At 43.8% G+C, this 20,771-nt stretch overlaps 1 protein-coding gene across 1 annotated transcript in view; it reads right to left on the reverse strand.

Moving 5' to 3' along the window:
- The window catches only part of LOC147014051 (uncharacterized), a 31,232-nt gene that overhangs the window by 5,898 nt on the left and 4,563 nt on the right, over nucleotides 1-20,771 (reverse strand).

A 20,771-nucleotide genomic window follows, 5' to 3' on the forward strand; every position in this document is an offset into this window, starting at 1 on the left:
AGGGGAGGGAGCATGAGGGGAGGGCAGGGGAGGGAGCATGAGGGGAGGGCAGGGGAGGGAGCATGAGGGGAGGGCAGGGGAGGGAGCATGAGGGGAGGGCAGGGGAGGGAGCATGAGGGGAGGGCAGGGGGAGGGAGCATGAGGGGAGGGCAGGGGGAGGGAGCATGAGGGGAGGGCAGGGGGAGGGAGCATGAGAGGATGGCAGGGGGAGGCCGCGTGAGGGGAGGGTCCATCCGGAAATGACCACCGTGCAGACACGTATGGAGATAACCACTGTCCGGACACAGCCACCGTCCGGATACATGCAAAGATTTTTTTTTTTCCATACAATGTTAAAGCTCGTATAAGAGCTAACACACAGAACATATAACAAGGTGAGCAGGAGACAATTATGACAGGATAGGGAAGCACAAACGGTGGGGAACAGACACATGAGGAGATCTGTGGAAGGGAGAGGGATGGGGCAGGGTACACAGGTCACGGGGGTAAACAAGATGGACATTATAGGGACTTTCAGGAAGGAAAGCAGGGAATATGAAGGAGGTGGGTTTGGGGTGGATGAACGGGGGTAGAAAAGATTATGGTTTTGGATGGGCGAAGATAAGAGATGGTGGTGAACAGCTGTTTTGAAGACTTGGAGGGAAAAGTGGGATTGAAGAGTGTGTGGGAGTTTGTTCCAAAGGTGGGAAAAAGAGGAATGAATGAATGAAGGTGGGCAGTGATTCTTGATTTTCGTCGTTTAACAAGAAGGGAGTTGCTGGCAGACCTTGAGCACCCTGCAGAAATATGGGGTGTGACAGATAGCAGACAGAGCGGGGGGGGGGGTGGGGCCAGAGAGGAGACAGTAGAAGACAGAAAGACCACTGACCTGCCTGCGGTGAGAGAGTGAGAGACCCAAAGACTCGGCCTCATCGTGGGAGAAACCAATGATCCTAAATGCCTTGGTTTGCACAGCCTGAAGCCGAGAAAGTTGAGAGGCAGGCGCACCAGCCCAGATGGGAGAGCAGTACTCCATCAGGCTGCAGATCTTCTTCTTCTTCTTGCATATGGCAGCTTAGCTGCCGGGGTAGCTATCATTTCTTGGAAGCGCGACTGTGGTGCTGATGCAGTGCCCCTCTACCAGTTCACACTGCCACTCATTTTGCCGACCTCGGAAGGATGACAGGCTGAGTCAACCCCCTGGTGTATTAATAAAGCAGGCCAACGGGGCTTGAACTCAGGACCCTAGGATCGCAAGCCGCCACCCTAACAACTAAGCCAACACCAGGCTTAGGCTGCAGATGAAAGGGTTGTACGAGATCAGGAGCTCAGGTGTGCCAAGGAAGGACTTTGCATGACGGAGGATGCCCAGTCAGCGACTGGCTTTGGAGGCCAGCTTCGAAATGTGGCTTTCCCAGAAGATCATAACAGACAGTGAGGCCCAAAAATTTGAATGAAAGGATTTCTTCAAGTTCATTGTTGATAAAGTATATGGGGTGGAGGGGGAGGGTTGTTCATAAAGCATAACATATTCTCTCTGGTAACTCCCCTACCCCCATGGCTCACCAATCTCGCTCTTTGGTCCATCCTTGGTCCACCCCCTCCCAATACAGTGCAGCATCCTCCTCCCACACCTCTCATTCTCCCCTCCTCATTATCTCTCTCTGGACATATTCAGATGGTGGTTACGTGGGGACGGTGGTTATCTTCATACATGGCTGGACAGTGGTTATGTCCGGGCGGTGTTTATCTCTGGACATGTCCGGCCAGGGTTTGTCTCCAGACGTGTCTGGATGGTATTTATCTCTGGACGTTTATGGACGGTAGTTTGTCTCTGGACAGCTTGCTCTGGATGCGCCCGGGTGGTGTTTGTCTCCGGATGTGTCAAGGCGGTGTTTATGTCCAGATGGGAGTTTGTCTGCAGATGTGTGCGGGCAGTGTTTGTCTCTGGAGGTGTCCATGTGGTGTTTTTCTCCAGACGTGTCCTAGCGGTGTTTGTTTCCCGGCGGTATTTGTAGTATAACTGGAAGAAAATGGATTTCAGACATTTTGTTTCCATCTTCACTGTTATTCTTTGCAGAATCATTTTTATGAGGCAGTATAAATCATAATTAATCCTCCACCGCACTTCTGCCTTCCCTTCCTCTCACCTCACACTGTCTTCCCTTCCCCCACCCCTCTTCACCTTTCCCTCCCTCCTCGCTCCCCCTCCCCCCTCACTCCCCCTCCACCTCTTCACTCTCCCCCATCTCCCTCTCTCCTGCTCTGCCACCCCTTTCTCCTCCTCTCCTCTATTTCTCCTCCCCCCTCCCATTAGTATTCCCATCAGCGAAGCAATAGGTGGTATTTGCCAGTGCTTTATAATGTTGTTATGGTTTTGGAAAACTTACCCCGGGGGGAGAACATACATGGACACGTAGGTGACCTGTGGATCAGTTATTTCATTAGTCTTTGTATAGATAGTCCTTGGTCCCTTGTCGAAGGTTGTTTGGGGTTAGCTGAGCTGTATTTTTCAAGTGTAATTTCTCCCCAAACCCCCTCTTTTACTTTCGATATTTCTTCTTTCACAACATCAATCTGTTCAATCCCTTGGTTACTTTCAATCATTCCTTCTTCATCCCATCAGTTCATTTCCCCACTTTGCCTTTCTCAATCCACCAATTACTTCCCCTTCCTCATACATCCTTTCAACAGTCCCGTTTTCCCCATCAGCTCGTTTCGCCAGTCCTACATTGATCCCCTTCACCAAACATCATTTCAAACTTCCCTCCTTTACCCATCGGCCCATTTCAATGGTCCACCAATAATCCCCTTCAAACATAATTTTGACAATCACTCCTTCCCCTATCAGTCTTACCTTCGACCCCACAGCCATTCGGTCGTCCCTCAGTCCAGCGGAATCCATTTCCGTTTCCCCTCCATTTCCGTTTCCCCTCCATTCACGCATTGATTAATTGGGCACGTTAGATCCATCTCTGGTTGTTAATCCATCGGGTCGATTGGATTTATGTCCATTCTCACGTTCATGTTCATGCCGCTCAGTGTTCATGGACTGCGGGACAACGCTTCTCACAGGCATGGTGCAGTGCGGTACTGTACACGTGGACATTTTGTACGTGCACGGAGGGGCTGGAGGCTCTCGTCGTGACCTTGGGTGCATGAAGGGAGGGGCGGGGGAGCTGCGTTGAAGGTCCCCTCAGAATGTTGTGGCGTTTTCCACAAGTGACGTCGTGGACCCATCCCCATAGTCTGCGGACAAATGAGAAAGAGAGAAGACTTGTGGGAGGAGGGAAGAAAGAGCGGCATGAAGAAGAAGAAGAAGAAGAAGAAGAAGAAGAAGAAGAAGAAGAAGAAGAAGAAGAAGAAGAAGAAGAAGAAGAAGAATAGAAGGCTGAGAGAAGTAGAAAGGCAAGCGCACGAGCCAGGTTGAAAAATGCTCATGGGAGGAAAGGCAAAGAGCTCATGAGGGGAAGGAAAGGAGCTGAGGAGTGGAAGGGTCAAGGATGCAGAAGGCTGAAGGACAGAGAAGGCACATGAGAGAAGGAACCAAAGCACGCGAGTGTAAAGAAAGAAAGGTATCACAAGCAGTTGGTGTCGAGCTTCTGTGGGGAAAAAAACACTTCTTCCACGGACGTAGTCCTGCTGTGCCCTCTCGATCCTGCCAGCCATGAAGGACCAGGTGAGTGAACCACGGCACCTCATCAACGGGGGCCCGAGGAGGATGAATCTGAGGCAGAGGAGGGCAAGTCGCATATTTATCTGACATATCTGGGACTCACCCACTGGGTCTGTTTGGGCACCTCAGGGACACGGCTGCATATCCTATTGTGCCACATTGATATTGTCCATCTTCCCCATCCATTTTTCTCCACATTTCTCTTGTAGATTTGGGCTGTGTGAGGTGAGGGAGAGAAGGAAAGACTGCTTTTCTTTTCTCCATATTTTACTTTTACTTTATTTTCAAGGTGTTCTTGTGTTATTCTTTTCTCCTGAGTGAATGATGACCAAGTATTTTGTGAAAGTAATATTCAATAAGAAGAATACGTGTTATGGTTAAATCTGCTCTTATGTACCTTTTTGCTTTCTTGCTTCTAAATACTTGCATTTAAATGATTGCTTGCTTGTGTGTTTGTAATAAATAATTGTTTGTTGTTATTTCCAATCTGTCTTGGTTGTCTTTTCCTTTGTTGGTTCGACACAGTGCACAAGTATAGTTAGATGGGAAGTTCGACCCCAATAATTTAATTTGTTAGCCAGCGCTTACTCACTGTAATGCTCGGCAGTAATCTGAATGTGTGCTGAGGTTATGAGACCATAATTGACCAGCCGTCCACAGGAAAGGTATCACACGAACTAATGTAACCCTGCCCAGATTGGCCGTGCCAATCGCCATTCATGCTTGCCGAACAGCTTGCCAGTGTGCAAAGTTATCTGTGCCCATGGACTCAGGACCGTGTCTGGCAGGGAACCGAGTGCTTCCCCTCGTGGCAAGTCTCGAACCCCGGATCCGTGACAATATCGTGTACATTATAATATCGTGAAAGTTAGAATATCGTGTACATTACAATATCTTGTTAATTTGAATATACAGTAGTTTGCATGGGAATACAGTTTACATTAAAATATTGTGTACATTACAGTATCTTTAAATTAGAATATCTTGTAAATTTGAATATATTGTTGTGGTTGAGGAAATTCGCAAACCACCATTCAGGTCCCGTAGGTGAGGTATCTCTGTAAGTACATGTGTAGTTAGCCCAAACCCATTGTTTAGAGGGAATAAATGTCATTCATTCGGGCTGCGACCCTTTAAGATAGCCTTTTTTCTGTTCTATCTTTATTTTGAGCCAACCACGTCTCAACCGCCATCACACAACAACCACCGACCGCAACGCCGCTTCACAACAACAACAACAACAACAACAACGCCAACAGCCACGACCTTTACCGTCACAACTCGCTCTCGCAACCATCGCATCACCGCCATTCCAAGCGTCGGCATGGCCATCATTGCCACAATAAACCCTCCACCACCTTCACCTCTTCTCCTTCTGCGGCCATTCCCGCGCCGCTTGTGAACGCCGAGCGTCGGGCTGTCCTGACCTCGTACAGGGCGCGCGCTGAGCCGCGGGTACAAAGAGCGGCCTTTCCGAGGGGAAGTCGGATCAGGAATGATTCACGCCCACTTCCGATCCCTCCAATCATTAAGCGCGGGGCGATTTGGCCCCGCCTCCAGGCGCGTCGGAGTAGAATCGATATATGCAGATTCGCGGATCAGGAATGATTCACGCCCACTTTTCCTCGGTCCAATGGGCGAGCGTGGCTCTGCCCCCGAGTTTATCCTGATCCGGAAATTTGCATATGGTTTCTCCTGCTGCACTATAAAGCGCCGAGCGCGGGGCGAGGAGAGAGTTTCTGTTTCGGGCTCGGGCGAGTTGTGGTGGCGGTGAGGTGTGGCAGCAGCAGCGGCAGTCGGGACGGCTCTGGAGGAGAGTCGGTCTGTCGGGGTTCGGAGTCTGTCGGGGAGCTGCAGAGAGGAGAAGCCGGGAACGCGGTCGAGGGCGCAGTGGAGTCGCTCGTCGCGGGACCCAAGCAAGCCAGCTATCCTCTTTCCCCAGAGCATCAACAATCCCCCCCCTGTTTCCCCCCCCCCCCGCGCTGAGATAGTGCGAAAAGGGGGCCCCGTTCCCACCCCATTCCAGGCAGTGCCAGCGAAACCCGCGGAGGAGCGCGGAGTCGGGGCACCGCCGCCATTTTGCGGCTCATCACAAGACGGGTAGGCTCCACGCGGTCTCGACCCCAGGCCCGTCTGCCCCCTTGTCGTTGAGGGTGGCCCTTTTCTTTTGATTTTGAGTATATGTGTTGTCGGCGCCGTCTGTAAAGTAAAACTGTGTAAGTGTTGCCATGTGCTCGCGTAGTCGGTAGTAGATCTGCATTGTGTTTCTTTTGTTGCAATTGCTTTTGGTGTATAATTGTTGTTTCTTTTACATTTGCTTTTGGTGCATAATTGTTGTAATTGTATATGTGTGCTTTCCGTTTGCCGCGGAATAAATGTGAATTATGTTGAACTGTTTTTCCCGTTTCGCTTCGTCTTTTCTTTAATTGAATCTCCATCTTACTTCACGTAAAGGGTTGGTAGTGGGCTAAATACGCCCAATAATTAATCGGAACCGTCGAGGTTGACGATAACACCGCTCGGTTATCCCGATAGTACGGAACGGGTCGCTTAAAGTGGCCCGTGTCCGAAGTCGACCTGCGGCGAGGTGCGATCGCCCGGTCTACCCTCCGTGTGGGTACTTAGGTAGGTCGAATTTGGCGAGCAACCCTATCCCACGCGGGGGGGCCGATTGGCAGGATCGTGGTGAGGCCGAAAGGCCCACCCGTGACTAGTTCCCGGCGTTAGTCCGAGAGGGTCACGACGGAATTGTCCATCCGGTGGGTGACGTGCTGCGATTCGAGTTACGTGGCCGCTCGCACGCCGGCGGGCGCGAATTCGCAACAATATGATAGTTTGTTGCAGAATATCATGCACATTGGAATATAATTAACATGAGAATATAGTGTACATGACAATATCGTGTACATGAGAATATAGTGTACATGAGAATATAGTGTACATGAGAATATAGTGTACATGAGAATATCGTTTACATTCGAATATCGTGTACATGAGAATATAGTGTACATGAGAATATAGTTTACATTAGAATATCGTGTACATGACAACATCGTGCACATTAGAATATAGTGTACATGAGAATATAGTGTACATGAGAATATAGTGTACATAAGAATATGGTATACATGATAATATTGTGTACATTAGAATATAGTCTACATTAGAATGTAGTGTACATTAGAATATAGTTTACATTAAAATATTGTGTACATTACAATATATTTAAATTAGAAAATCTTGTAAATTTGAATATATTGTTACGGCTGTGGAAATTCGCAATACATCATAAAGGTCCTCAGATCACTTATCCCGGTAAGTTGGTGTTAGATAGGTTTCCCCACCGTTGTTTTTAGGGATTTCTTCGTGTTCACCGGGCAGCGACCCTTTGAGATAGTGTTTTTCTTTTTCTATCGTTATTTTGGACCAACCATACCTCACAACCAGATCGCCACCACCGACATCGTTCCAAAACGGCCACAACCAAACCACCACCACCTTCGCCCTTTTTACCTCCACAACCATCAACAACCCCACGCCACGAACATCGCCTCACCTTCGTTCCGAAAACAACGCCATCTTCACTGCAGGCAGAGGCAAAGGGTTCTCTCGCCGTTTTGAACGCCGGTGATTTCTACCACGTCCGCTCCCCAGGGGGTCGGAGGTCAAAGTGACGGATCGTGAACGCCTGTGATTTCTACCACATCCACTCCCCGGGGGTCGGAGGTCGAACTGTCAGATCGTGAATGCCGGTGATTTCTACCAAGTCTGCTCCCCAGGGGTCGGAGGTCAAAGTGCGGAGGTCGAATCTCGTCTCCCCGGCCCTATATAAAGCCGAACAGAACGGAGCTTCGCGTCAGTCGGTGGAGCCGTGAGTCTGGAGGGGTCTGAGAACCGAGCGTGAGTCAAGGGCAGTCTGCGGCGGTCTGGAAGGATCGGAGAGCCTGGAGAACACCAGAGGGCTATGTGGAGACCACAGCCGGAGAGAGCGTGCCAGCGCCAAGGCAGTCTGAGGTGATCGGACCTCGGTGCGATTCGCGCCTCGCTGAGGGACGGACGGGGTCTGAGAGGGCATCAACTCTTGCCGAGCATCTAGCCTGAGAGGGCATCAACTCTTGTAAAGCAACCACGCTGAGAAAGCGTTGGTAGACCCGTCCGTTCCTCTCAACCGCGTTGCTGGGGCCCAGATCACCTCGCCGTCGCTGTCCGAGCTGCCGTGGGGAGAAGGCGTCATGACCTGCCCATCGTTGCGAGGCCGCAAACCAGGCGCGGCTGTCCTAGCCGCCGTGGGGACGAGACATCGCGACCTGCCCATCGTCGCACCGCGAGGTTGCGGGTAAGACGCATCGGTCTCGTGGGCCCGTTCGGTCATCCCGGCTCCACGCCACATATGGTCCACGGATCCCGTCTGCCACCCTTATCTTTGGTGGTGGCCATTTCTCTTCTTTTGAATGCATGTTGTGGCGCCGTCTATCAAGTAGACTCGTATATGTGATTGTGCATTCTCATTGCTTATATTCGGTTTTATTGCTTTCTTGCCTGTATACGTGTTCCATTGTGTTGGCTGTACATACGTGCATGACTGTCTTGCCTAAATACGTGTGCTTGTTAATAAATGTCCTTGTGTGAATTGTATCCCGTTCGTTGCGTCATCTTTCCCCCATTGTAAATGCCATCTTGCATCGTGGAATAATTACTTGGGTTTTAAACACCCTGTAAGGAGAATCAGATCCGTCGAGGTCGGCGATAATACCCGCTCGGTTATCACTTTAGAACGGAACGGACCGCTTAAGCGGTTCGTATCCCAAGCCGACCTGCGGCACGGTGCAGCCTCTCAGTTGGTTACCCGCACGAGTACTTCGATATATCGACATTCGGCGATTCACCCTATCTTGCGCGGGTAGAATGCGGACTGGGCTGTGGTGAGGTTAAACCCTTACCCATGACTGGTTCCTGGCGATAGTTACAGGAGGGTCACGACTGAATTGTCTGTCCGGTGGGCGACGCGGCTGCCATTCGAGGTACGCGGCCGCTCGCACGCCGGCGGGCGCGAATTCGTAACAATATGATAGTTTGTGGCAGAATATCATGCACATTGGAATATAATTAACATGAGACTATAGTGTACATGACAATATCATGTACATAAGAATTTAGTGTACATGAGAATATAGTGTACATCAGAATATCGTGTATATGAGAATATAGTGTACATCAGAATATCGTGTATGAGAATATAGTTTACATTCGAATATCGTGTACGTTACAATATAGTGTACATGAGAATACAGTTTACATTAGAATATCGTGTACATTAGAATATAGTGTACGTAAGGATATAGTGTACATGATAATATTGTGTACATTAGAATATAGTGTACATTAGAATGTAGTGTACATGAGACTGCAGTGTACATGAGAATATAGTGCACATGACAATATCATGTACATTAGAATATAGTGTACATGAGAATATAGTGTACATGCACATATAGTGTACATGAGGATGTGGTATAAATGAGAATGTAGTGTAAATTAGAATATAGTGTACATGAGAATATAGTGTACATACGGATATAGTGTGCATTAGAATATCTTCTGAATTAGAAGATAGTTTACATCAGAATATAGTGTACATCGCAATATCTTGTAAATTTGAAAATCGTGTGCATTAGAATATAGTTTACATTTGAATATAGTTTACATTAGAATATCGTGTACATGAGAATAAAGGATACATTAGAATATAGTGTACATGAGAATATAGTTTACATTTGAATGTAGTGTACATCAGAATATAGTGTCCATGAGGATATAGTGTACATTAGGATATTGTGTACATGACAATATCTTGTAAATTAGAATGCAGTTTACATTAGAATATGGTGTACATTGCAATATCTTGAAAATTTGAATATTGTGTGCATTAGCATATAGTTTACATTTGATTGTAGTTTACATTATTATGTAGTTTACATGAGAATATAGTGTACATGAGAATATACATTCCAGTACAGTTTTTTGGTCGAGCAAGATGTGTTTTGAATTACACATTTGAATAAGGATAATAACATAATCCCCCTCCAGGAGCGGGTGCTTGAAGTTAGAAGAAAAGCAAAGTACTTGCAAGTTGCAATTGTTGTTTGGTAAATCGCGCAGAGACTACACACAGACGCACAGATTTACTACATCGGGCAGACCGGCAGAGGGCGCTGCAGGAGGAGACACCCGTTAACTTGTGAGTCCCTCTCTGGTGCGATTCCAGCTCTGTTTGAATGACCAAGCAAGTGGCCTTTGATCAAATATTAGATACATTGATGCTCGTCTTGTACGGACCTTATTAAATTTTTTCCAACTGGATTGAATGATTCTTTCCATTGCACTTCTAACACCGGCATCCATCCCTGTGTTTTCACATCTAGGAATCTGACAATTCTCCCACATTAGCTATTCAACACTTTTAATCTTTGCTTGAGTGACAACAGTTGGTTTCAAATGAGAATGCTCAGGATTGTCACCAATTCACGGCCATTTTTGAAACAACTATGTGGAAGACATGCAACACCACATTGAGCAAACAGCATCTCATGAATTTCAGCCTGTTTGATGTTCTCCATTGTTGTATCTCAATGAATCAACAATACCAGCAGGGACCTATAGAACATCTGCATAATGTAAAATGGGGATTTCAAGTTCTCAACTTTCCCCTACTCTCACAACCCCAAAGTCATTAACCCCCCTCCAAAACCTCACGTCCTCAACCTCCATTCCAAACCCAAGTCCTCATGCCCCCTCTCACAACGCTAAGACATCACTCCCCTCCCCACCCCAAGCCTTCAAACCTTCTCCCGATCCCCCCCATGCCACAACACTCCAACCCCCCCCAACCACCACCAAAAGTCCTCACCCTTCCACCCCCCACACCAAAAGCCTCAACCTCCCCCCCCCCCAACCAAAGCCTCAACCCCCTCCCAACTCTATCCGATCCTTGCTCCCCCTCCCTTCCCAGCCTGAACTCTGTCCTCCCATACTCACCCTCCTCCGACCCATAAAAGCAAACAGGCATTCCCACAGCGAAACGGCAGAATTTAACGCTTTACCATCCACTATTTAACGCTTTACCATCCACTATCATGCTATCACCGACTTCACAGAAGCCTGTCACGATTGCCTGTCCAACTCACATTCCCGCGAGATATGCGGAAACCCCATGATATTGCAACTCTCAAGTGACCACGAACAGGCTAATTGTGTCAATATTGACCCAAAACCAAAATTATCTTCTTCCTGATGCATATATACTGTTGTGGATTCTCGCCACTCCGGCGTGCGGGCGACCGCCTTCAGCTAATTTGCGGCCACACATGCCCACCGGACGTGGCAATTCAGTCGCAGCTTTCGGATCAACGCCAAAATTCAGCTACGGGTGTGTTTTTAACCACACCACAACCTTATCAATGCTCTGCCTGATCCAAATTCGTCTGCTCGTGCTACAGGGTCGATCGCCGAATTGTCGATTTACCTAATTATTTGCGCGGACAGACTACCGAGAGGTTGTACCTCAACGGGACCTGCTCGGAAACGAGCCGCTTTAAGCAGCTCTTTCTGTCTGCGATTGCCGAGCGGTTTATTATCGCCAAGCCCCGTTGGACCCGATTATCTTATCGGTGTTAAAAACCAGCTATTTATTCCACCAGTGCCTTCAACGACGCCTCTAATGACGATCCGGCTGGCGACTCCTCTCCAGCTTCTACTCGACCAACTCCAACGATGCGAAGGAGACCAAGAAGAGAGCCAAGTCCGCCGATGGCACCAATTCTCCTGGTGTCCTCACCAATTCTTACGCTCTCCTCCCCAATTCTTACGCTCTCCTCCCCAATTCTCCTTCTCCGAGCGAACGCCGCATTTTTATCGTCGACGCGCCTTCCCCCCCCCCCTTCCTGGCATGCGGGGGAAAATTCCAGCAGAGCTCAGCTTGGCTCTGTAGTTGTTGCCCAACCGTCATTCTTGTTTACCTGTTCCAGAATATCGGGCGGGAGTTGTCCAGTTGTTCTCTCTTCGGAGTATTGGGTTATTCTTAACCGTTGCTTTTGTTTGTAGAGGAGGGTTGCTGTGTTGTGGAGATTGACGAGGTTGTTGAGATGTCGTTGTTGCAGTGTGGTTGGCGCTGTGGTGGGGATGGCGTGGTTGTTGAGATGTCGTTGTGGTGATGAAGGTGGCATGGGTGTAGTGGTGTCGTTGAAGAGATGCTGTTTGTTTGAAAGAGATGTTGGCGGTTGTGGAGAAGGTGGTGAGGAGATGTTATTTAAAATAAAGATAGAAAATAATAATACTACCTCAAGATTCACAGCCCAGCACACGAATATATATCCCTCTAGACATTGGTGGGGAAATCTAATCTGGACACACACTTATCGACATAACTGATCTTCAGGGAACCTGAATGGTGTTCTGTGAATTTCCCCAACTGTAACAATACACACATATCGATAAAAGTAAATAATGATGGATGTTTTCTTTCACAATTTCTAGAGATTATGTGGAGTCCTCAGACAAAGGCATGGGTTATATCATGTACTACAGGGTGCCCCACAGAAAACCAGGAAATTTGCTACAGTTTATTTAAAACAAAACAAAAGCAAACTTAGATGTAGTGTAAAACAAAGATACACTTTATTTTCAAACAAAACAAAAGCAAACTTAGATGTAGTGTAAAACAAAGATACACTTTATTATATGTTAGTTTATTGATATGGTAAAATACGGCAAAATAAATCTCAAAATCTCAAATTTCCTGGTTTTCTGTGGGGCACCCTGTAGTAGAAAGGGCCATAAAAAATGATGGGTTGGAATTATTTTATTCGAAATATCCAAGGAGACTGGAAAACATCATGTTTCATAGCAAGAAGAAGCGTTATTTTAAAACACTACTTGTATAAATGTGACCCACTATTTTTTTTATCTTCTGGGACATTTCGTTTCGACGGTACATCCTCATGAGCATGTCAAGGTTTGAAACCTCGTCCTTGCGACAGGTGTGCTGAAATCTTCTTTATTTATTAGATATCCTACGGACGTAAATGAACACTCATTCTACTCTGTGCATGTTCCTCATCGTGTGCAGCGAATTTCGCCTTCCTGCACCTAAATCTTATTGTTTTTTTTTTTTTTTAAACCCTTAGGTACACCGCATTGAGGCTCGGTTTCAAGTCACCGTCGAGATTTCCAATTGAGGAGACGTAATTACTCTTTTATGAAAAATATTTTTCGAGTTTTTTTCCCCCTTAAAAATAGACCAGAGTGAACACACAATCGTGTTGAAAGATTGTCCTTTGAAACACTACTCAAATCGTCTCATGAAGGGGGACAGACAAGTACACAAATACACACTGTGTTATATAGGTAGATGGTCCCTGGTTGAGTCGTTTAAGAGAAAATAGTCGGGAACAATAGCAAGGACCTGTGTAACCTCCACAGTAAAAATCCCTGTTTGAGAGAATGCCATTGTATCAGTGGCACAACCATGCCCACTGTGCCACTGATACAGTGGCACAGCCATGCCCGCAGCCAATGATGCTATCTAACAGCCTTGTCTTGCATACCAGAGAAGAAGAGGACTATGGGTCCTGGTAATGGAGATTGTGGTGTTTATTTTTTTCGCTTATCTGGAATTGGAATTCCAGATAAGGTATTGTCATAGCGCACTGTCCGTCCGTCTCCGATTTCAAATTCTCCAGCCAAACCGCTGTGCCGATCCAGCTGAAATTTGGCAGCAAGGTTCCGCTCCTGACTGGTAACGGTGATTGCAAAGCTCATTCCAGTCATGTGACTTTAATTAGGTCAAAATGGCAGACTTTGTAAATTCCTTCAAAAATTTTCTTCTCCACTCAGACTCACCAGTCAGAATGCTACCAAATTTGGTTTACAACATTAGAATATGGTCCTGATGTTAATGTGCCGAGGTCATGCCGATCACATGACCAGAAGTGTGTCAAAACGGTAGACAGTAAATTTTTGGGGAAATCACATAAATTCCTTCAAAAATTTTCTTCTCCAGATTCACCAATCAGAATGCTACTAAATTTGGGTTACAACATTAGGCCAAGATCCAGATAAGCTACAGGTCCAGTGGTTCTATTTAAAAAAAAAATTGTCCTGTTCACATCCTGAATAATCTCAAAAATCATTATCCAGATTTGACGATGTTCGGATTCATTTCTTTACATTAACGGGACATTTATTGTTCAATATTTCTTCTTCACTGGACAATTTAAAAGGATTTTCTTATTTTAAAGTAACAATTAAATTTGGTTTAGAGTATGTTCAAGACAATAAAGCAGTATACGCTTGTCTGCAACAAGATAATGTTAGGTGCAGACAAATGGTAAAGGTACAGTTGCATGTCATCAGTACCTGCAAATTAGTATTTCCCACAGAGATGTCCCAGATCTTCAATGCAGAAATTCTACAGCTCCACCATCTTGAAGGAGTCACAATTGAGGGACAACTTGGAGATTGTGACTGCAACAGAAAAACTTTCATTCCTGTGCCACCTCAAGATCTACATTCTACAAAGCTCAAGTTCTGAGTATGATGGAATATGAAAACCATTCCAAATGATTAAAGAGCTCTTGAGGATTTGTACACAGCCCTTCAGCAATATGCTGCTTGATGGTCTCTTCAACATCTGTTGTGGCTTCAACCTGTACCTTCCATAAATTAATCAAAACGTGCAGATGATTGACTGACAATGTTAACAAACACCACCAGGTGGCGATGGGGCATCATAGATTTTCATGGATTCATTAACCTCCTCCATCAGTAGTCTCGTGATCGGCCCTCAAAAGCCACAATCCTGTGCAGGATTCTTAAAATCGGACATTACTGATTGAAACGAAATCGCTGTAGTTTGGATTGATTTAAAAGAAAACTCAGAACAGGTTCGAAATTCGTCTTGGCGACATGTCAGTTTCCCAAACAGTCGGGGAGGTGCTATTATGGGGTAAGGGGGGTGACATTAGCTCAATATCTAACCTCAATACCCAAACTAAATGTCTCAATATCTAACCTATATGATGCACACAATATCTAACTTCAATAACTCAATATCTAATTTCAATATTCAATATCCAACCTATATAATACACACAATATGTAACCTCAAAAACTCAATATTTAACCTATATAATACACACAATATGAAACCTCAATAACTCAATATTAAACCGATATAATACGTACAATATGTAACCTTAATAACTCAATATTAAACCTATATAATATATACAATATGTAACCTCAAAAACTCAATATCCAACCTATGTAATACACTCAATATGTAACCTCAATAACTCAATATCCAACCTATATAATACCCCCAATATGCAACCTCAATAACTCAATATCCAACCAACAAATACACACAATATGCAACCTCAATATCTCAATATTAAACCTATATAATAGATACAATATCTAAACTCAATAACTCAATATTTAATCTATATCATACACACAATATCTAAAATTAATAACTCAGTATCTAACCTCACTAACTCAATATCCAACTTATATAATACACAAAATATCGAACCTCAATAACTCAACATCTAACCTATATAATACACACCATATCGAAACTCAATATCTAACCTATCAAAATAATGACAAATTACTGCACCAGAGTCCCAAGAAGAAAGCCAGATATAACAATACACACACGTATACACACGTATACACACGTACACACACGTACACACACGTACACACACGTACACACACACACACACACACACACACACACACACACACACACACACACATAAACACACAAACACACAAACACAGATATATTCTGGACTGGTAAATACAGTACTTACAAAAGCTAGTTTATTTGAAGTTATAACTTTCACTAACAAGCAATATACTGATTTCCCAACTGCCCGGATCACGGATCATCAGCTGGGCACCGTTTTTCATCAAAGTTTTGATCCTATCAGCCTAGAACCTCTCCAAACAGTGGATCCACAACCCCGGTCGCTGGTACACATCAGTAGATTACTCATCATCAACGGACCTACAATCCAAAGTTGTGTCCAGACAGTCAGTCAAGACAGCAATGCAATATCCTCATTCAAATTTATTTTAATTATTACTTACATTTAAAGTATTCCTCCATATTACTAATTTTAATCATATACACCTTTATATGATGATATATTAAACAATAAACACTTTACCTTGCAGACATGTCCATTACACAGCATCTCCATCTCACCATAGACTCAAACTGTTATTCAAATGTTCAAACTGTCATTAATAACCGATTTTAACATGCTGCACTGCATATCTTTGCAACCACCAAAAATTATATTCATGCTTATTTATAACGTATTTTAGAAATAATATTTATTTATTGTATTTTCATCTAAATACCTCCATTATTTTATATCATCAATAAATATGTATATATTCAATCAATAATATTAATTAAAGAATTTACCTCACTAAAATAATTAATTCATTATTATGATATCAAATGCAATAGGAACTTGTTTACACGAAAACCAACCAAACTTAAATAAAAGGTGACAATGGAGTTTAAAGACATTCGCACAAGACCTGATCAAACAATCAGCCAAACATCCTTTGTTAAACATGATGGAAAAAAACCTTCTCAGCACCTTCCACAAAATCATCCTTTACTGAACATATTCTTGTAAATCTAAGTAGCTGAGATGAAAAGACATTGTAACCCATTTTAGTTTGTACATTGCTACCTGTAAAGGTGCACAACACTACCGGAAAACTGAAATCATCAACTTTATGATATGCACTTGTACGAACACCATTCTGTCCAACTCTAACCAACACATCCAGATATACATCAACTGTGCAATCATTAACACTCCTGTTTACAATCAGGCTATCTGGATAAATCTTGTGAAGCTGCCTATCAAAAAAATTAGACTTAACCACACAAATATCATCTATATAATGAGATCCTATTTTAGCGAATCCTAATTTTTTCTCCTTCATCAGTTTCTGCATAAATGAAAATTCACAGAAAATAAGAAAAATGTCCGCTAGTACGGGGCTGCAATTCCCACCCATTGGAATACCCTTAACCTGTTGAAACATTATCCCACAAAAAGACAAAAGTGTTAAACTAAAATTAATAGCATCCTTAAACTTCTGTTTATAAAAACAATGAAAACTTGATTATTTCTTTTTAGAAAAAAATGCTCTATCAAACATGACACAGAAAAACTTATTAAAAGAGTTTAAAAACCTTCTCAATCACTTTGAAGAGTGGATCCCTCACTTTTACTAAATCCAAATTTTTATCCATCCATCCATTGGGACCACACTCTGTGCAGAGCATTGGTGCTGCCTAAGCAGTCTCCTTGGCTCTTGGGCACAATCGTGGATGGGTCACCACTCCGACACAGTATACCAGCATGCTGGCACTCATTTTACCGACCTCGGAAGGATGACAGGTCGAGTTAACCCCACCTGGTATTGATTCAACAGCTGAGTAGGATTTGAACTCAGGATCCGAGGATCCCAAGCCCACCACCCGAACCATTAAGCCAACACCAGGCATAAATTTGTATGTAAAGTTGAAAAATCAAAAACTTCAACTGACTTAATATTGAGGCATCTAATCCTATCTAAGAACTCCAAAGTCGAATTAATGCTCCAGAAAGTGTCGATACCAGAATGCTTCTCAATTGCTGAACAATATTTCCTGAACTGTTCCCAAACAACTTGAAAGCCTGAGTTAACTATAACCGATAACTGTTAGTTGAAACACTGCCTGGCACCCGCTATCAACCTATACTTGTACGGGTTCTTATGAAGCTTTGGGATCCAGAAAAGCCGAGGAATATAAAGATTTACCTCTTTACATCTAATACCGAAATTATTAACTGAAACTTCCTGATGCTCAGAGATATCGTGACTTATGACGATGAACATATGTGCTATTTGTTATACGAGTGAAAGTAACCATATCAATGCTTAACTCTGTTAATAACACCTCCACATAAAACTTTTTACAAACCACAACAAAATTATTAGCAGCCTTATCCGCTGGAGCTATTACATAGCTGTCATGGAGATCCCGATATGTAATACACACAATATCACACCTCAATAGCAAACCGATATTATACACACAGTATCTAAACTCAATAACTCAATATCTAACCGATATTATACATACAGTATCTAACCTCAATAACTCAATATCTAACCTTAATAACTCATTATATAACAATAAAATAAAGGGTTTATGGTTTACATCATATATTGGCTCGTAAAAGAGCTATTTATGTTCTTTATACTTTAAAAATAACTCTAATGAAAAGAAGAAAAGTGGACCTCAACGTTTCGTGCAGCATGCTCTGTACCTTCGACAGGAGGAAGTAACTGGCTCGATATCAAATATATAACCTCAATAACCCGATATCAAATAGCAAATCAAACCTTAATAACACAACTTTAACTTCAATAACTCAATATCCAAACTCAATATCAAACATCAATAACTCAATATCTAACACCCTTAACTCTGAACAAAACCCACACAGGGTGTCTTTCACAATCACCTACAGGTGTTTGTGAAAGACAGCCACGCTTTAGTGATGATGCATCCAGTGGGATTAATTCATAATGGAATCCCTGTCCAATAGGTCTTTGCTAATGACGATTCCATGGTATCTCGATTTGGTTGTATTCTCCATTTGCAGGTTTCAGAAGGTGGAATGGAGTCCTCCCAGGATTCGAAGTATCCACCACCATTTCCACAAAGGATCACATTTCACTGACCAAGTTGTGAAGTTTTGTTGATCTCATATCTTTGTTCTGAGGGTTATCTGCAGGATCTTGACTGAGTCCCGGACAGCTTCCAACTGTAGTTCGTTTGTAGTCATTTCCCCCCTGTACCATTTTAAAGATCTCAATGAGGTTCTTCTTTGTCACTGCCATTACTCCAACTATCACTCGCACATGTTGGCACTTTTCAACTTCTAGGTTCTTTTGACTTCAGTTTCCAGATCCTGGTATTTTGTCATTTTCTAATTTCCATGTTATTTCAACCAAAGCCGCTGAATACTGACACTTCAATTAGCAATGCTGTCTTTCCCATTTTGTGTCAGAGTACTATGCCTGGTCGAAATACTTTGTTTATATGTTCATATTTCATGGGTTGGTCAGGGCATATGTGAGCGCTCGGTCCTCGTTTTCAACAATCGCTTTTGGTTCATGCTTCTATGACTTTTCTGAGACTGGGATATTGAAGTGTTTGTAAATGTGCCTGTGTGTTACACTGCATACATTATAATAACAAGTCAGAAAAAACAAACATTAAAAACAATAAAAAAACATGTCGGCATGGAATTCCAAAAAAAACAAAAAAAACAAATAAGGAAGGAAGGACTGACAAGGTAGGAATGACACCACAATACAAAACCACATTCCTTTTACATATTTCAATCACAACATCTTTTGACATTTTTTTCTTAAGGTGGCAATGGTAACAATTATATGAAGATGTCTTTGTTGGAGGTAGTTGTAGATTTGTCGTGTGAGTTGGTGTAATTGTGTATTTTATTTGCTGTGAGATTGAGACAGAAAAATGTAAAAAGATGTTGTGTTGGCAATATGCATTGTGGTGTCATTCCTACCTTGATGCAATGGCAATCTGTAAAGTGGTGTCGTATTGTTGATCCTTCCTACCTTGTTTGGTTGTTTTTTTGTAATTCCATGCTGACATGTTTTTTTCTTTTTTCTTTTAAAAGTTTTTTTTTCTGACTTGTTTATTTTGTGGTTTATGTTAGTGTAGCAGCATAGCAAACCTGTTGTACATTTTGTGATACAAGCACCAAATTTGGCACAAATGCACATTAATATGTTGCGAACATTTTCAGATATTGGACCACTTGAAATTCTCTCTTTATGTCCGCCATATTGGATTTCAAAATGGCCGCCACTTGAAATCTACATTTGCTATTATCTCTGGACGTAATGCAGCTATTGACTTGATTCTGGTATCTAAATGTATGTTTTTGGGGGCAAGGAATCCAATGGTACCATTTTCAACTTAATATTATCTATCACAGTCTGTTATATAATTTTATTTGGAAATTATCTAGGCAAATATTGGATTCAACACAATACTTTGAAAAGAATGTCTTAGTTCTGTAAATGTCTTAGGTATAATACTGACATGCTACATGGTCTAGTATTTGAGGCTAGGTGTACTGGTATCTGAGGCTAGGTATATACCGGTACTGAAGATACGTGTACATAAACAGTGTCATGTTAACAAGTTCAGCATTGCCACAAGTACATGTATGTTGTTGACTCATCGTCATGTGCAGTCCCCTTCACACACACAGAGGGCTGTGCACTGAAGGGCAGCCTTTTTGCACTTGCAGCGCCTCACACATACACTTTCTTGCACTTGCAAGAAACCAGCTCAATGCTGCTGTGAGCTGCCTCAGTTAGCCTGGTCCAGTAAGGTGTGTACTGTCCTTCTCCAGTCCTTGACCAACCCCAGTTGATTGGTGGAGGGAGCTCTGGTGCTGGCAGCAGTATCTGACCCCACACATGTCCACCTTGATACACTGCCCTCTTGACATGTTCCTCCAGAGCTGCCTTCGTTGGAGGGATGAACTGCACATTGTTCTTCCTTGCGAAGAGTTTCCTCCTGGCCTTGTCAATGTCTGTGCATTTGCTGGTTCGATCATACAACAGGATCACGAACCTCTCGATGATGCGCATTGCATCGTCTGGTATGTCACGAGGTGCAGAGGACAGCAGCAGCAGCAGCGCCTCAGTGAGTTCTGGCAGTACCGTCCAGACTGCCCACGCAGTCTTCTTGCCATGTCTATGAAAACTAGACACAGTGTCGCATCCAGTTAGAGTGTGGAACATTGGCAGTGCACGAGCCTTCTCTCATCCCAATCCAGCTGCTATTTCGTGTGCTGCTAGGTATCAGAAACTCTGGCCTGTTCCTAATGCCAGCCACAGTTTGTCTTCTGCTTGCAACTCCTGTGCCAGGGACACTGCCAGCACCACAACATCGGTGTCTACAGTCCGGATGAGTATT

Source organism: Eptatretus burgeri, chromosome 13, assembly GCF_056783735.1.
Source record: "Eptatretus burgeri isolate ZD-2024b chromosome 13, Ebu_testis_v1, whole genome shotgun sequence".
NCBI lineage: Eukaryota > Metazoa > Chordata > Myxini > Myxiniformes > Myxinidae > Eptatretus > Eptatretus burgeri.